The sequence below is a fragment of the Pipistrellus kuhlii genome, unplaced genomic scaffold, assembly GCF_014108245.1.
Source record: "Pipistrellus kuhlii isolate mPipKuh1 unplaced genomic scaffold, mPipKuh1.p scaffold_m20_p_59, whole genome shotgun sequence".
Lineage (NCBI taxonomy): Eukaryota > Metazoa > Chordata > Mammalia > Chiroptera > Vespertilionidae > Pipistrellus > Pipistrellus kuhlii.
Window position 1 is genome coordinate 1,562,880 of NW_023425561.1, and position 16,431 is coordinate 1,579,310.

A 16,431-nucleotide genomic window follows, 5' to 3' on the forward strand; every position below is an offset into this window, starting at 1 on the left:
GCTCGGAGGTCTGGGATCTGGGCTGAGGGTCTGGGCTGAGGGTCTGGGCTCGGGGGTCTGCCCGGATGAAAAGAGCCTCCCCCTGACCCTCCCTGAGTGGCAGGGCTCACCCGCCCCCAGCACCTCCAGGCCTCAGAAGGCTGTCGCCTCCGTCCCCTCCTGCCTGGCAGGCAGCCATGGCTGCACACAGCCCTCCCCTGTGATGGAGTCTTCCATCTTGCCCACACCGGAACCCCATTAGGCCGGGCCTCAGTTGGGTTCCCCATCCCCCTTGCCTCGCCTCCTCTTTCTGCCCTCACCTAGCGTCCTAGGCCCGGCCTCTGGCCCCAGGCCTCAGCATTAGGCACACTTTCCCCTCCCCCCGGGCTGCCCCAGTCCCCCCAGCCCCTGGCACCCTTCCCTCCCCAGCACCCCCAGCTCGCACACAGAATTCCCTCCCCAGCACCCCCAGCTCGCACACAGAATTCCCTCCCCAGCACCCCCAGCTCGCACACAGAATTCCCTCCCCAGCTCCCCCAGCTCGCACACAGAATTCCCTCCCCAGCACCCCCAGCTCGCACACAGAATTCCCTCCCCAGCACCCCCAGCTCGCACACAGAATTCCCTCCCCAGCACCCCCAGCTCGCACACAGAATTCTGTTCTCCGGGCTCCCGAGAGCTCAGGGCGAGGATTCTGCCGTGGAGGTGGGGGCAGGGCGGGAGGTCTGCTCTGTGGGGGAGGGGTGTTCTGGGCCCTGGGGGATAAGGCTTTTGCCTACCGAGTGGGACCCCACAAGGGAAGGGTTTTCCCAGGAATTTGGGGGGGACGGCAGGGGCCACAGCATCCAGAGAGGAGGGGCATCCTGGGGAGGGACGCTCCCCAAGGGCAATGGCGGCAGAGCTAGGAGGGGGAGGGGCGAGGCCCCACCCTCCCACCTGCTGCAGCTGCCCCCTCCCCAGCTGGCCCCCTCTTTTGTGCAAAGCCACACAAAGGACAAGGGGCCCCGGTCGGCCTGGCCATCTGCTCCCAGCAGCCTGAAGGCTCTTAAAGAGACAGCACCCCCTCCCTGCCGCCCTGGGGCTGCGGGGCTGGAGGGAGGAGGCTGCTCTGAGGGACCAAACCCCACACACGTTCCCGGCCCCCAGCGCTGAGGTCAGGAACCAGACTCCCCCGGGCGCGGGCGCAGAGGTGCCACGTGGCCAGGGACAGGGGTGAGGGAGGGAGAGGGGAGGCCGCCGGGGGAGCCAGACCCTCCCCTTCAGCGTCAGGCGGCAGAGGAGCCAGCGGGGCTCCAAAACGGGGACCGGGACCGAGAACTGGGGTCCCTCACCTCCCCGAGGCCATCTCTGGGCTGTGAGACCTGCTCCCCACTCTCCCGCCATCCTCACTGAGCGCCCCCTCGCCCTTCCCGGGAGGGGCGGGGGCCCGGCCGCCTCTGAGGGCTGCGGGCCAGGATGCGGCCGCCCTGCAGCCCTGCAGCCACCCCGTGACCCCGCACATTTCTCCTGCGTTCTCCGATCGAGGACTCCGAGGGCCCTCGGCCCCCACCCGGCCTCCTCAAAGCCCTCCGCCATGTCTGAGGCTGCCTCTCTCCCTAGGCCTGGAAGAGGCTCCGAGCCCCAGGATCCCTGGGGGGCGGGGGGAGAACCCAAACCCCTCTGTCCCTCGGCAGGGACACGCGTTTGCATTGTGTGTGTGATGGGTTGGGTCTCGCTGGCTCCCGCCGAGCTGGATGTGGGCAGGGGCTGCCCACCGTGCTAGCGGCCGAGGTTCTCGGTGCCTGGCGAGGAGCAGGCACTCGGTATTTGCTGAAGAATAAATGGCAGGAGCCCCAAAGGCCCTCCTCTCCCCAGGGCTGCCCTGTCGCCTGCCAGTCAGGCACCTGGCCTCCTCCCTCCCCAAGGTGAGGCAGAGGGACGAAAGGTGCGCAGGGATGCCGGGAGAGAAAGGAGGGTGACCTTGAATGAGCCACCCAGCCGCGGCCTCCCTCCTCCCAAAGGCGGGGGCGGCGCCAGCCAATCCCGAACTCACAGCCCCGCCAGACAGACTGGGACTGTCCCGCTCTGGCCCTGCGGTGTGGTGCCTGGGACCCCGCCAGGCCCCCGCGGCCACAGCCAAGGGTCTAAGCCTGGGGAGGGAGCAGCAGGCAGGCGGCAGCCCTGGGTGGGGGAGGGAGGGTGGCAGGATCTAAGCAAAAACCTGGCTGAGCCGCTGGGGGAGCTGGGGGGAGGTGGCTCCCTGGCCTGGAGGCCTGGGGAGAAGTGGGGGGGGGGGGGACTCCATGGGGAAGGAGCTTGGGGAGTCCCCTCCAGGGCCCCCACCCTCTCAGTCCTGCCCAGACAGGAATGCATTGATTCCTCCCTTCTCCCCGCCCCCCAGGCCTCCCCCTGGCCCCCCAGCAGGCTGTGTGGCCCGGGCACTGCCTCCCCCTCTCTGGGCCCAGTGGGTAGCCTGGCCGGGCCCATACTGCCACCCGGGCTGCGAGGAGCTGGCAGAAGGTGCCGGAGGTGAAGCCCGGTGCAGGCGCTGCCTCCGCACTGCGGCTGCAGGGGAGCAGGGTGCGGGGAGCCGGGGGAGCCGGGGGAGGGCAGAGCAGGACCGGGGGAGGAGGTCAGCACGGGACCCCGGCTTCCTGACACCCACCCCGCGGAAACCTGACTCCCTGGGCGCAGCGGGCCCGGGAGGGGAGGGTCAGCAAGGCCTGCGCTGAGGCAGGCGCCAGGAGGGGACGGGGCGCCCTGCACTCATGAGGGGGCCTGTCCGGATCCGGGAGCCCGGGCTGTTTTTCCGGAAGCCAGGGAGGGGACCTCCCCTTGCCCTCACCTGGGCAACCTGGGCGCCCTCTGGCGGTGACAGCGTGAACCAAGGGGTCCCACCTCGGCCGGGCGGGGCGGGGGGAGGGGGGGGGATGTGCTGGGCCGGGCCTCCTCCCAGGGCCGGTGCCCGGGGCTCCGGATCAGGGTCCCCCTGGGCCGTCAGGAGTCACTGAGAAGTCTCCCTGGCCCGGAACCACCGGAATGAAGTCGGGGGGTACAAGCCCCCAGAGATGGGGCAGAGGAGACTGGCGCAGCAGGGAAATGCAGCACAGAGCCCGCCAAGGTCTCGGACCTGGCTTCTCGCTGGCTGTGTGGCCTGAGGCGCGGACTTGGCCTCTCTGAATGTGGTCCCTCCCTCCCAAAGGGAACAGTAATGCTGACTCATCTGGATGCTGGGAGGATCCAGCATCATCTTATCTGAGTGTCATCAGAGCATCGTTGAGACTGGCTTCCTTCTGAAGCAGGGTCCCTGCTGAGCACCCCGCAAGGCTGGGAGCCCCTTGACTGTTGTGCGAGGTGGCTCGGGCTCCGGGGCCAGCGAAGGCCATGGCCGCGGGCTCCTGGGGCTCCGGGGCGGGCGAAGGCCATGACCGCGGACTCCTGGGGCTGACCTTCAGAGCGAAGTGCTCTTCCTTGGTGACACCTGACGTCCTCCCCGCAGACGCAGCCACTCCCCCAGATTCCTGCTTCGGTTTGCTCTCTCCCGTCCAAGGACACACAAGTCTCAGGCCCCGCTCTGCGCACGCCCCGCTCCCGCTCAGGGAGGCTCCGTGGCCCCCGGCGGCCTCCGGCCACGCTGCACCCCCTCTCCCCATCAGTCCTCCCGGTGTCCCAGCCTCTCCCAGCCAGCCAAAGGTGCTCACCCCCGCTGAGTCCTCCCTGGTGCCCCGAAGGCCATCCTCTCCCCAACCCCGGCCTGGCCCACCTACTCGCATGCCCCACGCCCGGCCTGGCCCTGGGAGCGCGTCCTCCCGCTCCCCTCCGCTCCTGCTTCCCACCCCCACCCACCGCCGCGTGGCTCTCAGCACGTGACCTGGCCTCCCACTTCCAGAGAGAATTGAAGCCATCTGGCCGGAAGCCCTCCGCGGCCGGCCCCACACCCAGGACCCTCCCTTCCCGCTCACCTCCAGTGTGGCCGTGCCTTCCCCTGCCAGCCAGCTTCGTTCCCAGGCTTCACACACTCACACTCACATTCACACACTCCCACACTCACACACACTCACACATTCACACACTCACACTCACATTCACACACTCACACTCACTCACACACACTCATACTCCCACGCCCACACTCACACACACACACACATTCACACACTCACACTCACTCATTCACACTCTCACACACTCACACTCACTCATTCACACTCACACACTCACACTCACTCATTCACACACTCACACTCACTCATTCACACTCACACACACTCACACTCACTCATTCACACTCACACACTCACACTCACACACTCACATTCACACTCACACTCACACACTCACTCACACACTCATTCACACTCACACACTCACACTCACATTCACACACTCACTCACACACTCACACTCACACTCACATTTACACACACTCACTCATTCACACTCACACACACTCACACACACACATTCACACCCTCACACTCACACACTCCCTCACACACTCACACTCATTCACACTCACACACACTCACACTCACTCATTCACACTCACACACTCACATTCACACACTCACATTCACACACTCACACTCACACTCACTCACACACACTCATACTCACACTCACACACTCACACACACTCACATTCACACACTCACACACTCACATTCACACCCTCACACTCACTCACACTCACACACTCCCTCACACACTCACACTCACTCACACTCCAGAGCACCTTGGTCCTCATGTATCTTTCCTCCCTCATTATTTCCCTCAGTACATCAACCCGCTTAAATTCCCCATCCTAAACCTCCCGCCCCACATACACTGACACAGCACACACGCACGCAGGCACACAGGTCCCTCCCTCCACGATCACCTTCAAGGACCCTGTCAGCTAAAGCCACCGCTGCCCTTTCCTTTGTTCGCTGAGAAGAGTTGTTCCCACCCTCCATCCCTGAGCTCACTCCCTCTCCCAGCCCCGGCAGTGCCTCTCCACCCTCTGCCCCTCCAGACCCTGCTCCGGCCAAGGCCACTGGGCTGTTATCTGTGAACCCCAAGCACATTGGCAGTCATGGCCCCCACCTCTGGACAGGGAGGGCCCCTGCTCCGAGGCAGCAGCTCCCTGGCTGCCTCCAAACCCTCCTGCTGGCCTTTCCCGCCCACCCCGGGCCATGGACACTCCAACCGCCCACCCCAGGCTCCGGACCCCACAGCCAACCAACTGCCTCTGGCATCTGAGCCTGGTTCTCTCTGACACCTCCACCCAGTCCGTCCAAAGGGATCTCAGCCTCTTGCCCACTCATCTGCACTGCCTGCCCCCCTCCCAGTTTCTCGTTTCTCTTCCCTGCGCCCCCCAACCCTGTTCCCAAAGTAGATACTGGGGAGCTGCCCTGGGCTCCTCCCTGCGCTCCACTTCCATGTCCCTCCGTCTCCCATTTCCTGCCCATCCCTCCACACAGACACCCCCTCATCCTTTACCAAAACAGCTGCCCAGCTGGCCTCCCCGCCTCCCCGCTTGCCCCCCTCTAATCCATGCCTTCTTGGGGAGCCAGGGAGATCTCCCTCAAATCCATCTGAGCAAGTCAGCCCTGGCTTCCCTTGTCCTTGGACTGAGTCCAAGCTCCCAGCATGGCTTATCTCTGTCCCAGTCCGGCCTCCTGACCTCCACTCCCCCTCAGCCTCCTCCTCCGGGGGCCAGTGTGTGCTGAGGGCTCATCCCACCAGTGCCAGCCTTCCCGAGGCCCAGGACACCAGGATTGGCTCGGAATGTAGACCAGTGACCCCACATGGCCCCGCCAGCAGGCTACCACCTGGGACAAAGGCCAGGCGGCTGAGCCAGGAGGCTGGCTGCCATTTTAAAGCCCCCCTGCAGAGGGCGCCAGGAAGAGACAAAAACCTGGCTTCTCAGCGACGCCACCGTCATGGATCGACCTCGTCTGAAGCCACTGAGCCCTGAGCTTTTCAGCCAGTGACTACATTTCCCTGATCGAGCTGGTTCATTCCAGTCTTCTGTCACTTGCAACCACAGCCCCTGAAAGTATACATCTCTCAGCACCACCCGCCTGAACGTGTATGTTGGCTGTGCAACCACCCGCCGTTCCGATAGCTGGGAAGCACTGCTCCATCCCTCCTCACTATTCCGGTTCGCCGTGCACAGTGCAGCTCACTGACACCTTGTCCGGGGCGTTTGCCCTCTCCATCTCAGCACCGGTCACTCGATGGAACCCTCTGCCTGTTTATCTGTCTGTCCCCTCCTCGCAGCTGTGAGCCCCAGAGGGTGGGGCATCTGGCTTCCTCCCCGGGCATCCCAGCTCCTCACAGGCTCCACAGCAGCTGGACAGAGCAGGTGCTGAGCAAATGTCTGCCGAGGGAGTCAGCGTCAGGTCTCCATGCTGTCCCAGCCCCCTCACTCCATAGCTACCTACATGCCAGGCCCGAGAAAACCATTTCTGCCAGATCTCCCCTGACGTTTAGCAACATATTTGGAGTGCCTTGTTAGCAAAGTCATGAATAATGATGGGTAAAGTCAAGTCCTTATCCTAGATAAGAAAGAGGCAATATGCAAATTGATCCTCACACCCTCGTGTCACAAGATGGCTGCCCTCACATTGTCATAGTTGGGGGGGACCAGGCCTGCAGGGGAGGGCAGTTGGGGTGATCAGGCCAGCAGGGGAGTAGTTAGGTGTCAATCATGCTGGCAGGGGAGTAGTTAGGTGTCAATCAGGCCAGCAGGGGAGCGTTTAGGGGGCTATCAGGCTGGCAGGCAGAGTGGTTAGGGGCAATCAGGTATCCAGGCAGGCGAATGGTTAGGAGCCAGCAGTCCTGAATTGTGAGAGGGATCCTAGATTGAAGAGGGTGCAGGCTGGGCTGAGGGACCCCCTCCAGTGCACAAGTTTCATACACCAGGCCTCTAGTAATAATATAATAGCCAATTTCTCTGAGTGCCTATTATTTTTTCACAGCTACATCCTCAGACCTCAAATTAGTACAATTACTTAGATGTTCAATAACGGTTGTTGAATAAATTAGTGGATGACTAAGCAAATGAATTCAGTGCTTAGAGGTACCATCCACTATGTGCAAAATGCCTCACTTAGGCCCTTGCCAGGCATTTGGTTAGAGCATCGTTCCAATATGCCAAGGTTGCAGGTTCAATCGTCGGTCAGGACACATACGAGAATCAACCAATGAATGCATCAATAAGTAGACCAACAAATTGATCTCTCTCTCTCTCTCTCTCTCTCAAAATCAATAAATAAAAGTTAATTTTAAAAAACCCTTACCTGCCAGGTTCAGAGCAGCCAGGCCTGGAGCAGCAGCCAGGCCCAGAGCAGCCAGGCCCGGAGTGTTGTGGGGTCGAACCCTGGGTTCAAAATGAAAGGAAAGAAGGAGCAATGCAGCCAATTCAGGTGCCAGAGTGTTATGTCCGTCATCACAATGGACTCAGAGAAGCTCCTGTGTCCCTTCACTCAAAAGAACTGAGAGTTGCCCAGTTGACAGCAAAGTGGGAGAGGAAAACTGAAGGCTACGCAAGGGACTGAGGTGCCAACATGGAGTCATCTGAAGAAATTAAAGACTGAAGTGGAAGCTACTTCTTTAATCATGTTCCTGCTCATGCTAGCATCTGTTAGCTTCCAGTCTTCTGCAAAGTCTTGTGCAGCAAGTCCAAGGACTCTGAGTAAATCTACACCAGCAACAAAAGAGACTCATTTAGTAGCTAAAAATAATAATATGTCCATAATTCTGATTTCTCATTTTGTTGTTTTGCATCAGCATTGTTGTTATTATTTAATAGCCAGAGTTTTGCTCTTGACGTTCAAGTTTAGAAAATAGCATGTATGTGGTTTAGTTTTTGCATTGGCATTGTTTGCAATTGTTTTTAATTTTAGAGCCCTATTATTGATGTTTAAATTTTATTTTAATTAGTAAAAAAGGTGAGATGTAGAGAGCCGCCTGAGAAGGCACATGGACATTCTTTTAATTCTTATCAGCTGAGCCCGAGGGCACTGGCAGAATCCTCTTATCAGTACTGATTTCTTAATCCATGTGCTTGGAAAGAGGAGCAAATAGGACCTTGACTCACCCAGGTCTCAATATGCTAAATCTTGTACCAAAAAATAAGGAGCTTACCCAGATTTTGATGAATAGGATCTGGGCACACCTGAAACTCCCTTTGACCTTAAACTCCCCTTTGGAAGCCAATAAAAAAACAAACAAAAAACAAAACAAAAACCAAGGGAATTAAAAAATCTGATGAACAATATTAACTGTTGAATATAATAGAATCAGAGGTATGGAAGGGGAGTGGACTGATGATTCTCAGGGAAAAGAGGAGTGGGGGGGTGTGGGAAGAGACTGAACATAAACTGTGCACCTATGGATGGGGACAATGCGGGGTGGGGAAAGGGCAGAGGGTGGGGTAGGAACCTGGTGGAGGGGAAAAAATGAGGAACTTTTGTAATAATATGAACAATAAAGGTTTATAAAAAAACAAACAAAAAAAACCCCCCTTACCTAAGTTATCTCATTTCCCCCAGCCCAGCCCTAGGAGGCAGGCCTTCTACCTTCATTTTACAGGTGAGGAGTGAGTTGCCTAAGATCTCACAGCTTGAAAGTGGCAAAGCTGAGACGGATCCCAGGCCAGCGGAGGCCAGAGCCCTGGTTTTCATATCTGTGCCCACCCCTGTCAGCGGAAATGCTTTGGCCGTTCCCCCCCTGGACGGAACTCAGAGAAGAGCAGACACTGTATTGTCCCCTCAGCAGAGCGAGGCTGGTGTCACACACAGACACGCTCGGTGTCACCGCGCCTCAGGTGCTCCCTCAGCTCTGCCTCTGGCATCTCTCGGCTTCCCGGGTCACCAGGTGGCTGCAGCTGCTCCGAGCACTCCCCCAAGAGGCCCAGTTTCCAGAGTGGGAGGAGAGGGACGTAGGGCAGGGCTTTCTCCTTGGCGTCTTTCTTTCATCAGGGAGAAATAGCTTTCTTTCTTTTTTAAAATATATTTTTATTGATTTCAGAGAGGAAGGGAGAGGGAGAGAGAGAAAAACATTGATGAAAGAGAGTCATTCATCAACTGCCTCCTGCTCGCCCCACACTGGGCGATCGAGCCTGCAACCCAGGCATATACCCTTGACAAGAACCGAACCTGGGACTCTTCCATCTTCAGGCTGATGCTCTATCCACTGAGCTAAACCAGCGAGGGCTGGGAGAAATACCTTTCCCAAGAACCCCTGTCCTTTAAGCCAATCCCCAGCAAAGGACGGGTGCCTAGGATTCCATGATGGGATTGGACCAGCATATCGACCAGGGGTCTCCACCCATCACCTGAGCACAGTTGGGGGTCTATTAGCAAAGAAGACAAAAGCATGGCTGTTGGGTGGGCAGACCCCTCACCCCCACTGCCCACCCCCCCACCGCCCTGGCACAGCACCCTCCTGGCACTCCTATTGGCTGAGCTACAACCAGGAGAAGCCACGGCCCCAGGGGCCCACTTTCCCTGAGATGAGAACCAGCAAAGAGGGCGACAGCTCCCACCGGGCCACAGGCTCATGGGGCCCGGGGGTGAGTCTGTGGGACAGATGGCCTGGAACAGAGACGAGTTGCTGGATGTTGACGTGTGTAGCTTAGATGTATTCAGTCATCCACTCAACAAGCATTATTGCTCACCATCTCCTCCAACTCCCTCTGTGAAGCCTGAACCAGCAGCGCTGGTGGGCAGGTTGCCTGGAGACTGCTGGCGTGGCCTCCGGTCTGCACCTTGCTCTGCGGGAAGGACGCTTGGGGGATTAGCAATGTCTGCCGTGGGCACGAAATCGGCGGCGGGAGTCGGAAGGAGAGAGGCTGGGAAACAGGATAAATTATGGGCAGAAAGACCTTGGCCCTGGAGAGGGGGCCCTGGCATGTTACAGGCTGAATGGTGTCCTCCCCAAAATTCCCGTGTCAGTCCCAGCCCCCAGGACTGCAGAATGCAACCTTATTTCCAGACAGGCTCTTTCCAGAGGCGATCAAAGTACAGTGAGGTCGCTAGGGTGGGCCCCACTCCAGTGGGCTGAGCTCCTAACAAGAAGGAGAGATCCAGTCCTAACTGGTTTGGCTCAGTGGATAGAGCATCAGCCTGTGGACTCAGGGGTCCCGGGTTCGATTCCGGCCAAGGGCATGTACCTTGGTTGTGGGCACATCCCCAGTAGGGAGTGGACAGGAGGTAGCTGATCGATGTTTCTCTCTCATCGATGTTTTTAACTCTCTATCCCTCTCCCTTCCTCTCTGTAAAAAAAAAAAAAAAATCAATAAAATGTATTGAAAAAAAAGAAGGGGAGGTCCAGATACAGAAAGTCACGGAGGGAGATGGCCTGCTCTTGGGGCCGCCAGGCCCGCAAGGTAAGTGGCTGCTGCTTAAGCCCCGCAGCCTGGGTACCTGGTGACAGCATTCCAGGGGAGCACACAGGGCCAGGCCTCTGGGCACAGGAGCTGGACAAGGGCCTGGAGAGGCTGTGGCTCCCAAAGTCAGGACATCTCCCCCCCCTCCCCGGCTGTGCGGGGAGGTGGACTCCATGGCCACCTGAGCTCCCACCTTCCCGAGGCCAGCGAGGCCAGCGGTCACGGGGAAAGCCAGCCACCAACGGTCTCCTGGTGACTTCTCCCGTGAGGGTGGTGTCTGAGGGCCTTGAAGTCGAGAACAACGAGGTTTAATGGGAGCCTGTGCCAGTCAGGCAGCCATAGTGCCGCCTGCCAAGTGACCCTGCGCTTGCTCCTGTGAGTCAGCGGGCAGCCTGAGGTCCTGGCAGCCTGGCGCTGGCCCCCCCGCAGGAGCGATGGGACAGGCTCAGGTTTGGTCTCAGTTCTGAACCTCGTCCTGGGATTCACACGGCCCCTGCTCCAGGGTTCTTTGTTTTGCTTTGTTTGTCTTTGTTTTTGTGCACAGCTCAGCCCCATGCAGTGTGGGAGGAGTCTAAAAGGGCATGAAGGCCAGGAGCTGAGGGTCATGAGGGGGGGGCTCCCACAGGCTGCAGGAGACTCTGCTGCTCTAGGCGGCTCTGGGGGCGAAGGGTCAGGAAAGGACAAGTCTTACAGGTTGAGCCTGGGAAGGAGAGCGCCTTGGGAGGGCAGGATCCCAGGGCTGCCGAAGCTGGATGGCTGAGCACACGGCAATTTATCTCCTCCGGGTTCTGGAGGCCAGAAGTTCAGAGTCTCCGGGAAGCCTGGCCACGCCTCCCTCCGGCTGCTGAGGGACACCCTCACATCCTGGGCTGAGCCACGCCTCTCCGCTCTCCACCTCTGCCTCCACCTGGCCGCCTCCCCTGAGTCCCTGGGCCTCAAACCTCCCCCTCCTTCCTCTTTCTCCTTCCTCTTCCAAGGAGGCCAGTCACTGGATTTTTATTTTTTTATTTTATTTTTTAATTTTTTAAATATATATTTTATTGATTTTTCACAGAGAGGAAGAGAGAGGGATAGAGAGTTAGAAACATCCACCAGCTGCCTCTTGCACACCCCCCACTGGGGACGTGCCCGCAACCAAAGTACATGCCCTTGACCGGAATTGAACCCGGGACCCTTGAGTCCACAGGCCGACACTCTATCCACTGAGCCAAACTAGTTTCGACGCCAGTCACTGGATTTAAAGCCAATCCTAAATCAAGAATGATCTCACCCCGAGAGCCTTAATTCCATCCGCAAAGACCCAGTTTCCAAACACGGTCTCCTTTGCAGGTGCCAGGGGTGAGGACTTCAGCGGATCTCTTTAGGCCAGTGTTTCCCAAACTTCTCTCATGATGAGAATCACCCGGTGGAGTTGTTTTTTTGTTTGTTTGTTTTTTTACCTGGTGGAGTTGTTAAACTACAAATTCCCAAAACCCAGCTGAGAAGTGCTAAGCTAGAATTTTTGGTTACATATAGGTAAAATTGTATACTTAACTTAGTGCTCTTAGTTAAGTATACAATTTTACCTATATGTTTCAAAAAATTCTAGTTTAGCACTTCTCAGTTGGGAATCAGGAATCTGTGGTTTAACAACTCCACCGGGTGATTCTTATCATGAGAGAAGTTTGGAAAACACTGCTTTAGGGGACTCAATTCAACCCCTTAGGGGAGAAGCGTCCCCGTGGGGTGGCGGCTGGCTGATGCCATGACCTAATCTCTCCACCTGCTTTGGCTCAGGTGTCACCGCCCCAGGGAGCCTGTTACCTCCCTCGGTGCCCAGTGTCTGCGCCTGCCCCCACCGTGCCACCTTATTCCTTCAGCTAACATCTCCTGAGCCAGGCGGGTTGGGTCCCGGGGGTACAGCCATTAAGGGTGCCAAATTTAGATGTTTTTAAATTGATTTTTTTTGTTGTTAGTGAGGAAGGGAGAGGGAGAGAGAGAGAAACACCGATGTGAGAGCAATACATGGATCAGCTGCCTCCTGCACACCTCCTACTGGGGGATAAGGTGCCACCTGGGCATGTGTCCGGACTGGAATCAAAACAGCCACCCTTCAGTGCCCAGCCAACCGAGACACCTAAGCCAGGGTTAGGTGGCCACATCCGACATATAAAGATGCAGGGCGCCCAGTGAGTTTCAGATGAAGGGTAAGTTCAAGCTTGACCCATATCTTTTTTTTTTTTTTTTAATTAATATATTTTATTGATTTTTTACAGAGAGGAAGGGAGAGAGAGAGAAAGCTAGAAACGTCGATGAGAGAGAAACATCGACCAGCTGCCTCTTGCACACCCCCTACTGGGGATGTGCCCGCAACCAATGTACATGCCCTTGACCAGAATCGAAGCTGGGACCTTTCAGTCCACAGACCGACACTCTACCACTGAGACAAACCGGTTTCAGCTTGACCCATGTCTTGTGTCTGGCAGCCCTGACCACAGCAGAGAGCAACACAGCCCGGCGGCGGGAGCCGCAGCCTCATGGGGAGCTGGCAGAGGAGAGGGGCCCTGCGGTGGACCACAGGGCCTGGAGGAGGCAGCGGCAGGCCCAGGAAGTGAGTCCGGGCCAGCCACCCGAGTCAGAAAAGGCTTCCCCTCTGTAAGCTGGGACCCAGAGGTGGGGAGCAGAGAGGGTTTCGGGGGAGGGGGACAGCAGGTGGGGGTGGAGAGGGGGGACCTGGGCAGGCGGGCAGCGGCCAAGCACCCTGACACCCTTGTAGGGCATTATCTGGCCCGGCTAGATGTGCCAGTGAAGAGAGGGGAGGATTGTGCCCTCACCGATGCCAAGGAAAGAACAGAGTTTTGAGGAAAAGGGAGTGAGGGACCCGGCAGCCGGAGGAGGTCCAGGAGAAGGGCCTCGCTGTGGACAGGGATGAGCAGAGCTGCCGGAGGCACCGGGAGAGGCCTGTGCGGCAGGGACAGAGCGGGCTGCCGCGGGGGAGGGTTAGTGGCAGGAGAGGCCGGAGGCAGAGACAGGGTAGACCCCCATTTCCCGGTGCTTTTGGGTAAGAGGGCGGCCCAGCGCAGGCTGGAGCTGGAGAGGAGCTCCGGAGAAGCTGGAGGAGGGAGGGGCTGCGGGGAGGGACCCTCACCGAGGGGCTGAGGCCCAGGGAAGTCTGGCCTTGGAGGAGGCTCAGCTCCCACCTCCCCCCGAGGCAGGAAGAGGCAGGTGGGGAACATTCAGACTCTTTTTGGGAAATCGAGGCCCCTCGGGCCAGCTGATGACACAGAGGACAGCACAGAGCACACAGCGGCCCTGAGCCTCTGCTGAGCAGGTGAGCAGAGGAATAGCTGGGAGCAGCGGAGGGCTCTGGAGTGACGGAGGGGGGCAGTATTGGGGGGGAGTGAAGGAGAGGCAGAGGAGGAGGAGCCCAGAAAGAAGGTGGGAGGAGTACAGGCCTGAGAGGAGGGTCAGAGAGGAGGAGAGCTGAGAAGGCCCAGGCCCCGGCATGGGAGCTGGAGGGAGGGGCTCACGTGGCCTGTGGACAGCCTGGTCTGTAGGGGGAGGTGCTGGGCAGGAAATGGAGGGAGGGGAGGAGGGGGGGCAGGGGCACAGCGGGTGGGGAGGGCATTCCTTTCCTGCCGAGGCCATGCAGGTGCTGTCCACCATCCCATCTCATTTAACCCAGAGCCCCCACGGAAGAGGACGGTGACATGATTGCTACGGGTGGTCTCACAGTTGTGGGGGGGCTACATGATGTTACCTCCCCAAGGGACTCCTGGGCTCTCCCCTCCCAGGCCTTGTCTGGGAGCCGGCAAATCCCAGCAGCCAAGAGTGGGGAGTGACAAGAAAGATGGGGCGCAAGGTGTCCGGGAGGCAGGCGCCTGTCCCCTGAAGCAGCTGGCAGGAAGCTCCCCAGGGGCTGAGAGGGGAGAGGCCCAGCAGGAGGGACGCTGGGCTGGGGGGCGGATGAACCTCATTCCTATCGTGCCCCCTGCTTCCTGCTCACTGTCCCTCCCCGAATCTCCTGGCCTCCTTCTTCGAGGCAAGTTGAGATGCCCCCACCTGGGCCACGCCCCTCTGACCCTTAGCTCCCTCTCTTGGTCCCAGAATGCTAGCAACCCCGTTTTCTGAGTCCTTCTAGTCTACCTACACCCGCTCCAAGTCCCTCCCAGCCTCCTCCAGCTCTGAATACCACCCACGGGCCTACTGTGCTGAAAGGTGTGTCTCCTGCCTGCCCTCTCCCCTGGGCTCCAGACTCCCAGTACTCCGCGTGTCCATGCGAATATCTCAAAAGCTTCTCAGAACAGACATGGCTGGAACGGAGTTCCCCCTCCCCCACGCCCACCTGTCCCACCTCGCGAAGCCGCCCAGTCTCTGATGAAGCCACTCCATTTCCCCAGCGGCACAAGCTAAACATCTGAAGGCAACTTAACTCTCTTCTTTCCTTCACACCCTACACCCTCTCCTCCAGCAAGTCCCGTCGGCTCTGCCTTCAGCCCGCACCCAGGCCCCGGCCCCCTCTCCCGCCTCCTCGGCTACCCAGCGGTGCCAGCACCGCCACTCTTGCCGTGGTGAGAGCAGCGGCCTCGGCCCTGCCCTCCTCTGACCTGGCCCTACACGCTCCTCCCTCCTCCCAGCACCAGGGCGGACCTGCCCGCAGCCCTGCTGCCCCTCCACGCTGGCTCTGGTCGCAACGTCTTTCAAGACCTGCCAGCCCTCCCTGACCTTCTCCTTACCTGGCTGGTCTCCCCTCCTACTGCCCTGCTGCCCTCTCCCCAGCCACACCGGACTTCCTGCGGCTCCTCAGACATCCCAGCCGTGTCCCAGCGCGGAGGCTCTGCCCTGGCCGGACCCCTGACTGAGCCCCTTTCCCCAGGGAGCCTCAGGACCTGCCCCCTCCTCTCTTTCAGAGCTTGACTCCAATGGCACCTCGTGCTTGCCTTCCCTGAGCATCCTGGTTAGAACTGTATACCCTGACCGTCCCTATCCTCTTTGCCTGCCTCTCCCCACCCCCTCCACAGAACCTGTCATTTAATGTAGTATGTAGTATGTAGTATGTATTTTACCCAGTCATTTAATTATCTGCCTCCTGCTTCTAGTTCTATGAGAGCAGCATCTTTTCTGCTTGGTATTGCTTTCTTTGCTGTTGGTAACAGTGTCTAGCAGACGGTGGGCACCCAGCAAATGTTATTTGAGTGCCTGTTCCTAGCACTGGAGATGGGAGAATGAGCAAAACCTGATAGTCTGTGGAGCGGAAGTCCTGGGCAGTGTCTCCCCATGTTCGGGTGTTCAGCCCTACCTGCAGGGCTCTCAGAGGCAGACTCTGTCTCCGCCCCTGGATTTCTGTGGGCCCAGGGGTGTGCGGAGTGCTCAAGCTCCCTGGGTAGTTCTAAGGAAGGTCACGTGGGGGTCACATCTTGGGCTTCTGGAATAGACTGAAATACTGCCCAGGATGCCTGGGGTCTCATTTTCCCCAGCACCATCCTCTCTTCATGAACAGTTGTCACGTGCCTGGCTCCTCCCTAGAGTTCTGTTTGAGACGGCAGCCAGCATCTTGTTCCTCTCTGTGGCCCCTGTCTCAGCACAGCGTAGGGGCTGTAAATGTTGAGAGAGCAAATGAACGAAGGGTGGATGAATAATGGGACTCTAGTTAAAAGGGAATTTCAAGAATTCAGGATCTAGCCCCACCGGCCTGGCTCAGTGGCTGAGCATCAACCTATGAACCAGGAGGTCATGGTTCAATTCCTGATCAGGGCCCATGCCCTGTTGCTGGCTGGATCCCCAATGTGGGGTGCACAGGAGGCAGCCTATCAATAATTCTCTCTCACCGTTGATGTTTCTGTCTCTCTTTCTTTCTGAAATCAATAAAAATTATTTAAAAAATAAAGAGTTCAGGATTTAAGTGGGAACGTTTGTGCCCTGGCCAGGTGTGTGTGGCTCAGCTGGGCGGAGTGTCATTCTGGACACCAAAAGGTTGCAGGTTCGATCCTCGGTCTGGTGCCTACTCATCCAGGTATCTCTCACGCTAAGGTTTCTCTCTAAAATAAGGAGGAAAAAAAAGAAGAAAGAAAGAAAAGACTTCCCTGTGCCCAGAGTTGCAGGAGGGGCTGGTACTT